The sequence below is a fragment of the Miniopterus natalensis genome, chromosome 4, assembly GCF_054644295.1.
Source record: "Miniopterus natalensis isolate mMinNat1 chromosome 4, mMinNat1.hap1, whole genome shotgun sequence".
NCBI lineage: Eukaryota > Metazoa > Chordata > Mammalia > Chiroptera > Miniopteridae > Miniopterus > Miniopterus natalensis.
In genome coordinates, this window is record NC_142084.1 from 78,809,477 (window position 1) to 78,818,686 (window position 9,210).

A 9,210-nucleotide genomic window follows, 5' to 3' on the forward strand; every position below is an offset into this window, starting at 1 on the left:
CCCACCATAGCCCTTGGGTACAGACTCTGACCTAGCCCTATTCCTGGATAGGGGTGTGCAGAGGCAGGGCGGGGGGGTCGTGGACAGAGGTGTGCAGACAGAGGGAGAGGGGTCCCGGACAGGGGTATGCAGATGCGGGCAGGGGAGTCCTGGACAGGGGAGTGCAGAGGCAGGGAAGGGGGGTCCTGGATGGGGGTGTGCAGAGGCAAGGAGGGGAGTTCTGGATGGGACTGTGCAGACACAGGGCTGAATGGGGGTTGCAGAGGCAGGGTGCCAGCATGGATATCCGGTCCCGACCAAGTCCTATGCTAGAAGAAAGCTGTAGGTGGGTGAGCGGAGATGCCTGGTGGATGGAGTAGGTGCCCATCAGAGTGAGGGAGGCAAGAGGAAGCCTGGTGCTAGGAGGTCATGCCCCTGATGATCAAGACAGGACCTGGGGGATACCCTCTCCCAACTGCCCCCCATTTCTTATGGCAACAGCGTCCTTGCTGGAGGCTCCAAGCCACTGAAGACAGAGCAAAATGGGGCCCAGTAGGGCAAAAAGACAGGGAACAGGCCCAAGTTTCCAGGTTCCTAGTATCCCTCCCTGGCCCTTGTGGACTGGCGCTCCCATGTCCCACATCAAGCCCATGGCCTCAGTGGCTCAGGGCTGCTGCTCCCTCAATAGGCCTACCCCAGGCTGGGTCATCCATTGCTCTGGGGCCACGGGACCACCAGAGATTCCCGACTGGGGCTTTAAGAGGCCAGCCAGGGCCAGATGGGCTGCTCTATAAACAGAGAACCAGATAAGTGCCCAGGGCAGGGGGCTGGAGCACTGATGGTAATCTGTCCCATGGGGTGAGTCACCAGTAACAGGAAGCCCAGCTTTCTCAGGTCACCAGGCCATCCTAGGCAACAGCTGATGAGACACTCTACACAGGGGTCAGGCCCTGTAGGTGGGGGTGACAGGTGCTCCCGAGAGCCAACCGTGGGTGTGTCCACAGTGCAGACAGCACAGACATGCAGCACCTGAGTCAGGGGCTGGGCAGGAGCCACCCTAATTGGCACCTGCTGTGAACTAGGGGCCAGGGGCTCCACAGATGAAAGGGTCAAAGAGGCAGCCTAGGCATGGGTGGGGCTGGCCTATGAAAAGAGACAAGATGGGACCACCCTGGGGGTTCTGCCTGTCTGGTCTCTACACCTCTGAGTCACAGGACTGCAAACCCCTAACATACAGGCTCTGTCTGGCCAGGGCCCAGAGAGGAGATGGCATTGGCCTGAGGACACAGCATGTAAGAGACCCACTCTGGCCTCTGGGTGCTGGGTCTTGAGGCCCAGCTTCAGGCCAGGGAGCAGGACCAATGTGAAGATGGTCTCAGCTCTCCACGAGGTGAGGCACCAGGAGAGTGCTGACCTACGAGGCAAGCCCACCATCCCTGCCAGCATCGCTCCAGGGTGGAGAGAGACAGAACTCCACCAGAAAAGGTCCAGGATGGGGCACCCAGGCCCATGGAGCCACAGGACAGGCCCCAAGGGGTCTGGGGAGTGCCTATGTGAATGAGGAGGGGAAACCCTTAACTCTCACCTCTCAGCCCTCAACTCTCTCCCAGCCTCAGTTTCCCTCCAGTGCAAGAGGAAGTGGGATGAGGGGATGTTTCCCCAGGGCCTCTCTGCTCCTGCCTTTTGTTTATGTGGAATGTTCTATCCAGAGCCACTGCTAGAGCCTAGCTGGCTACCCTCTCACCTGCCAAGATCTATCTGCATGGCCCTATGAACCCCTGCCCAGCCCCCAGCCAGCCCCTTAACCCGCACTCAAAGGGAGGGCAGAGCTGGGAAGCCTGTGGCCTCTGAAGACACTTCTCCATGGAGTTTACAGCCTGTCCTGCCCGCCCTAGGAGGGAGGAAATGGGCCTGGTGGGCCTGTTCGCAGGTAGTTGAGACAGGAGAGGAATAACCATATTAAAGGCCCCGGAGGTGGTAGGCCCCCACCCTGCCCCAGGGTGCCCCTGGCCCCGCCCCTGCAAATCTCACACTCCCCAAGCAAGGGCTTTGAAGTCCTGGAGGGATGTGGGCCCCTCCTCTGGCCTCCACTTTCTTGGTTCTGGAGCCTCAGTTTCCTCCCTTCAGGGACACTCTGAGCACCCCCCACCTCCTCCCCAGGGCTGGGAACCGAGGGCAGTAGGACTCTATGCCCAGTCTCTACCCCAAATGTTGAAGGCCCCTGCCCCCCAAAGCAGAGCCTGGATGGGTAGGTGGGTATCAAGACCCTGCTTGACTGAACTTTGCCCCTAGGGGCTCTAGGGTCTGGTCTGGGGGACATGGCCCTGCCCTGAGGTCTGGGGGAAACAGCCTCACCCTGGGCTCTGGTCTGGGGAACACAGCCCATCCTGGTGTTTGCCCTATGGCCTGGGTGGCCACACTCCTTGGACTCTCCCTTACAGTAGACTCCCTGGCCCAGGCCCCACAACCCTCCTATCTGCCATCCATTTCCTTATTGGAACCCTGTCTCCCTTCATGAAACCCTCTGATTGGGATGCCCAAAGGCAGGGCATTCTGAGGTCTTGACCTGGTAGTCATCAGCCTCCTCTCCAACAGCTCCTTGGCCTCCAGGTCCTAGCAGAGGCTAGACACCTGACCTGTCCACACTGCCCTCCAGCCTTGCACCGCTCAGTGCTGCCTGGAGTCCAAGCTCAGTGTGGATGATGCACGACCTCCTAGAGAGACATCCAAGGCTCTTAGGGGAACAGGATGGTATCCCTCCCTACACTGGTTGGGGGCACTGCCAGCCCTCCTGTTCATAGGTACTGATGAGTAAACTGAAGCCTGTTGGGTGAGGCTACTCTCTGGGGTATGAGTTCATGAAGATGAGGCTACCCCTCTTCATCCCTCCCTGTCCCATCATAAAGTGGGAGCAGCTAACAGATGACATTCCCACCTGCCCCACCCCTCACTCCACCAAGTGACCTTGATCCTGGAGAGTTGGACAATGGCCCCTTTGCCACCTACTGGGTCACCTGGGAGGGTTTTCAGGAGGAGGTGAGCATGGGGCACTATTTCTCTGGCTCCAACATCCTCAGTCTGGGCCCCTTATGCCTCCTATACTTTTGAGGACCAGGCAGGGTGCCCAGGGCACCATGGAAGCCCTGGGGAGGGCCCCAGGCTAGGAGCTGCCATTGCCCAGCCTGGCAGCTGGGACAGTAACTAGTCAGAAGGTGCTAATTAATATTTAGCTATAGGCTGGCTCCTTGCTCATCTCTCTCTCTCTCTCTTTTTTTTTATTTGAGTCCTTGGAGCGCACAGTAAACAGTCATTTGGCTCTTGGGCCCTGCAAATTGGTGTTTATGGTGTAAGGACCAAGACTCGTCCACCCAAACACGGCTGGCTGGGAGGGACAGCACACCCTCCCACTCATGAAAGCCTGGTTCTGTGGGGGAACCTTTCCCTACTGAAGAAGGAGGTCGACCTGCTCCCTGCAGGCGTCTGAGGCAAGGGGCCAACTGGTTGACTGGACTTGCATTGGCCAGAATCCTGCTGGCCAGGTGCTTGTGTGGTTGGAGGTGGCACTGCAGTTAATCCAGAGGGCTTCTAGGAAGAGGTGAGGCTTCCATGGCAGGGAGGCCCCTCCAAAGGAAGCTCAGAATGCTCACCAGAGCCTTCACCTCCCTCCCAGGGGTACTCTGCATCCAACCACCTGTCACCTCCCTCAACTGGCTCCAGGTCCCCTCCCCACCCCAGCAGCCATCTGCAGAACTGAAGACAGGAATGCAAGAGGGTGAATGGTGGAATTCCAGGCACAGGCAGACAGCAGTGGGGAGAAGGGGACTTCCCCATCTGTCTGTCCCTCACTTGACGACGGCCGGTGGGAAGGCAGACAGGTCCGTGCAGAACCCCCAACGGCCTCTCAGGTTCATCCTCCCTATCCCACCTGGCAAGGCCCAGCCTGCCAGCTCACGGCACCCAGAGAGGCAAGGCTGGGGACCCAGGGCAAGGCTGTTTGGAAGGAGCCCTGTAGATCACACATGCTTCTTCCCACACACGTTTTCAGCATTCAGATATGAGCCAGAACCTCCAGAACTGAGATCATGGGTTGCATAGCCCTGAGCCAGCCCCTCCTCTGCCCAAGAACCTCCCATGGCTCCCCAGTGCCCACAGATGGAGTTGGAGTGCCTCAGCCTGTGCCCCTTGCATCCTGGTCCCACTCTGGGCTGAAGGGGGGCCTCTATGGTTAGATGGAGAAATTGACTCTCACCAGGGCATGATTTGCTCAAGGGCACTCAGCAACCTCACATTACACCTTTCAGTCACACCTGCAGTTCACTCTTGCCTTCCTTCACTCTCCCTCCATCCCACCAGCCACAGCCTTCTTACCACCACGCTGCCATAACCCTCAGTGTCTCCCGAATCACTGTGAATCAATGTTCACTGAGGGCCCTGGAAGGCCAGTGCCAGCCATACCTCAGGGCCCACACAAGGCACCAGGACTCCAGAGGAGGAGCTGTGTGTGTACACATGGTGGGGGAAGGGGCTCTGGTGCCAAGCCTCCTACCCTGGTTCTTCTGCAGGGACCAATTCTCTTCCCACCTCCAGACCCACCCCTAACAGACCCACCCTCCTCAGCCTAGTTGGTGCCCCTCAGAGCCCTTCAGAGGAACACTCCGCCGTCCCCTCACCACCCTCCACCTTCCCACCCCTTAAAGACAATTATAATAGGGGTGGTGGAGGCAACAGCTGAGGAGGGGGAGAGGCTGGAGACTCCTCCTAAGAAGAGGGTCCCCAGATGGGCTGGCAGGTGAAGGGGTGGAGGCTGGAGTTGGAAGAGCACCTACCCTACCCTCCCTTGGCGGGGACAGTGAGCTCCAAATGATTTGCCCCCTTGGAGAGGCCGGAACTGGAGGCAGCACATAGCACAAGCATGGAGAGGATCCCCACCCAGGAGGAGTGACAGGCAAGGGGCCTCCCTCTGGGGCTTAGGGCAGGGTGTGCACAGGCCGGCACTGGTAGCAGATGCTCGGACACCATGATACCTTCACTGGGCTTTTTAATTAGCCTCCGCGGCTCTGAAGGGCCCTAATTAGGTGGAGAATGTGATGGCAAAATGGGGTCAGGCAGGAGGCGAGTTTTAATTAAAGTTTGAGAGTTCCCAGCCAACGCAGTGGTGGCCTGGACAGGAGCGCCCCCGCCTGACCACCTCTGGGTGCCTCAGACGGCAACAGCAAGTCCGCCTGCCCTCCACTGGCTGGGTCACAGCTGGGCTGGGCCCCAAGGGCCTGAGGCCTCCCATCCAGTCTGCGTGGCCCCTCACTGGCCCTGCTGGCTGCCCCCTAAGACCTGCCCTGCTCTCCCTCTGGTCGTCTGCCCGAGAATAAGCCCTGGAACAATCAGCAGGATATCATGAGTATCTGTGGTGTCCACTGCAAAGGCTCTGCTAGGCGACAGGACACAGACAAACACAATGAAACAAAGGACTACAAGTGTCCTGTGCAATGGAGGAAGCAGGCAAGGGACAGAGAGAGAGCAGGGAGGGCTGTTTCAGATAGCGAGGGGGTGGGGGACAGGGGTATGACAGGCCTGACAAGGGAGGGAGCTCACCTGGAGGGACAGCCAGGCAAAGGTTCTTCTGGCAGGAGTCTGGACAGAGCTGAGGAGCTAGGGGTTGGGGTGTCTGCAGCTGCGAACTAGAAAGAGGGGACCAGTTTGCGGAGGGCTGTAGGCACAGTGGAAAGGGGGCTCTTGGCTTCACTAGGGAGAACGGGAGCCACACGGGGCTTCTGACGGGGCCACTTGCTAGGCACCAGGAACACCAGGACCCCAGTGACCTGAACTTCACTCTGGGTGTTGTCCAAGCAACCTGGCTTGGCTTGGAACAATGGGACTGCAAGCAAGAAGCACATGGATCCTTGAGAGAGTCTGTGTCCTAACTCCTACTTCTGATGACAGTCCACACCTGGCCTGGAGGCTCTTGGGGAGGGGAGGCCGGCAGGCACATGAGTCCTGCCCCACAGCTGCTGATTTTCTTCAGGGCAGTTTTGCAGTAGCCACCTCTGCTGTGCGGAGTGGGGCACAGGGGGCAGTACTGTCATGGATGTTAGCCTTATCAGCACTGGAGGTGACAAAGCCAACCAGCTGACAACCTCATAATTTCAGCTGAGCAGGGAGCAAAAATAGTAATTCACAGTTCTTGCAACAGCCATGATGTGACATGAAAATGTCTGACGTTCCTGTTGCTGACACAATCATAGGTCTTATGCACACAGTTTGGGAATGTCGCCTACATTCCAAATGGGAGGAAATGCTCAATGTCAGCCACGGGGTACTCTTAAAAACAAGGACGTGTTTTCAGCATCCCTGTATGCGTCCCATTGAGTAGGGCATCCCATACTCACCCCACCTGCTGTCCACCCAGGTATGGGGAGAGCCTGAGAACTAGGCTCCTGCCCTGAACATCCTTGCCCTGTAGAGTTGGCCTTCTAGGGAGAGCCACAGTGCCTGGGAGAGGCCAGCAGAACTGCCCACCCCAAACAGTGTCACAGGCAGAGAGAGCAGGACTCTGAGGGAATAGTCCTGGCCTGTCTCAGGGATAGAAAGGAGCTCCAGTTGGGTCAGGGGATCATATGAGGGATACAGGAAGGAAGGGGCTGGCATGAGATGGGGAAACTGAGGCAGGTGCAGGTATAGGGGAAAGAGATGATGCTTGGAGGGGCCCTGAAGTGAGAGAGACCTGTTATGTACATGGAACTGGGCTGTGACCCTCACGCTGCCCTCAGTTGCTGTGTGGCTACAGGTGGCCCACGGGTTTTTGAGATTTCTGCATGACTAGAGCAACAGGAATCAAGGCCTGGCTGGCCTCAAACACCAGGCCAGGCCAGGCCAAGGAGCAGGGCTGCCCTGGGGTGGGTTGGTGAATTTGGTGTGGGTATGGGGGCTGTGCAGGCCACCTCATGGGGCTGTACTGTCAAAGCAGCCATAACAATTCCTGCAGCCTGCACTAGGAGGGGCATGCATGAGGGTGGGCTTGGGGGATGGGCCTGGAAGAGAGTAAGGGAGAAAGGCCTAGCAGAGAGAAGGGCAGGGCCCTCTCCACACCCACCCATCTGGTCAGAAACACATCTCAGGGTCCCCTCTGGGCTCAGGGGCTCCACAGAGGCCAGCCTAATGGGGCCGCAAGCATGTGGCAGAGCACAGGGAGCCAGAGAGACTCCTTTCCCCCGACCATACAGGGAATCTTTAAAGAGGATAATGTTGTTCCACTAGGTGCTGAATGTTGTGTGTGTTAACTAAGTAGTGAGCTCCCTGCCACTGGAGGAGTCCAAGATAACATTGCAGCCTGCAGAAACGCTGAAGCTTCAGTGTCCTGAGAGGCCAGGCAGGGCAGAGGAAGAACAAAGGTGTCGTAACAGGCATGTTAGGGGCAGAGTTCCAGGGGCTCAACCCTAGCGTGTGACCTTGAATGGGCTTACAATCCGTCTGAGTTCTCAGGCTGTGGTGGACACTGCCCACTTCACAGGTGCTGCACACAGAAGGTGCAGAGGTGCCTGCCAACTTGGGTCCTGGAGAGTATTTAAACATTTCCTATTCCTTCTCCCTCCTGCCCCTTTGCTCCATCTGTTCTTCTGTCCTTGCAGCCACCTTCCTTGGGGAACTTACTGTTCAGCATACTTGGATATAAGTTCAGGGACCCCCAGAGGGGAGGAGCTCCACCCCAGGCACCTCCCCTCCTGCTCATGGGCAGGCTGGAGGATCTGAGCCCTGGGAGCTTTAGCCTGACAGTGGAGGAACACAGGCTGATGGCCCTCTAGTCAACTCACCTTATCCCTTCCTGGCCAAAGTTGGGCAGGCACTCCACTCAATGAGTCCCCAGGATATCTATCCCCAGAACCCCAGGGAAGAGGGACTGGGAGGTCCTAGCTCCCAAGGTAACCTCAGGAAAGCACTGGGGCCTGTTTCCCTAGATAGCTGCGTGGCACTTCCTGGCTCCCTGACAAATCTGCTAGTCATAGGTGGGATCCCCATACCTATATGGCCTGAAGATGCCCCTTTTTCCCAAGGGGGGGCAAACTAGGACAGAATCAGGAGGAAGGTAAATTTCTTAACCTTCCAGCAGGTACACAGGAAGCCATCTTGTTCTTGTTTAAACTCTGTATCTTTCACATGCTCCTTCCTGTCTATATTTTTCACAATTAAACTTTTAGCCCTGGCTGGTGTTGCTCAGTGGTTAGAGCATCAATCAGTTGCCTCCCTCACATACCCTAACTTGGGCCAGGGATTGAATCCACCACCCAGGTATGTGCCCCGCGACCGGGAATTGAACCCTCTACCCTTTGGTGTGAGGGAGGCAACTGATTGATGTGTGTCTCTCTTTCCCCTCCTCCCTCCCTTCCACTTTTTAAAAATCAATGGAAAAAATATCCTTGGGTATTAAAATTTTTTAAAGGACCTTCCTAAGGACACATGAGCATTGGCAGATGACTGGCCATGGGTCAGCTCTCCAAGGCTGGGAGCCAGCACCACCAGAAGGTTCTGTGCCTCTCCCTGGAGGTAAAGACCCCAGAGGCACTTTGCATGAGCAATCTTGGAGTGTTTGTGATATTGGGGATCAGAGCCAAGGTCCAGAACACATAGGTGGTGAGGTCTGGAGGAGGCTGGGCTGTGACCAGGACCAAAGGGTCTGGCTAACAGGGCCAAGAGCCCTCAGCCTCTCAGGAGAGGAGGTCATCAGTGTTTGGGGCAAGAGGGCTACATGGGAGTATGGGCAGCCCTTAGAGGCTGGTGAGGTCCCAGCTGCCCCAGCCCAGTGAGAGGGCCCTGCCCAAGGGGAGCAAGTGAGCAAGGTGGGCAGAAAGGGGGCAGCAGACCTACTCCCCTCCGCCAGGCCAGGGCCCAGGTGATGACTGTTTTGCACCCTCCAAAACATGCAAGGCATGAGGCTGAAAAGACCGCCTTCCCACCCCACCCCCGCAATCTCCCCAACTCAACTTGGGGATCAGTCGCAGCAGCACGAGGGTAGGGGAAGGGAGGAGCCCAGGTAGAAGGTGGAGGGGGTGGGGATACCTAAGGTCTGCAGGATGCGAAGCAAGGTCCCAAGTGGGGGTTCACAGCCAGGTCCGAGCCTGGAGAACGTGGAGAGGGCCGCGATGCTCCTAGCCTCCCTTCTGATCTGCCCAGGGAGGCTTCCCGGAGGAGGGGGCTACCTCTTTTTGTCACCTGGACCGTGGCTCAGCGGCCTCCTTGGGG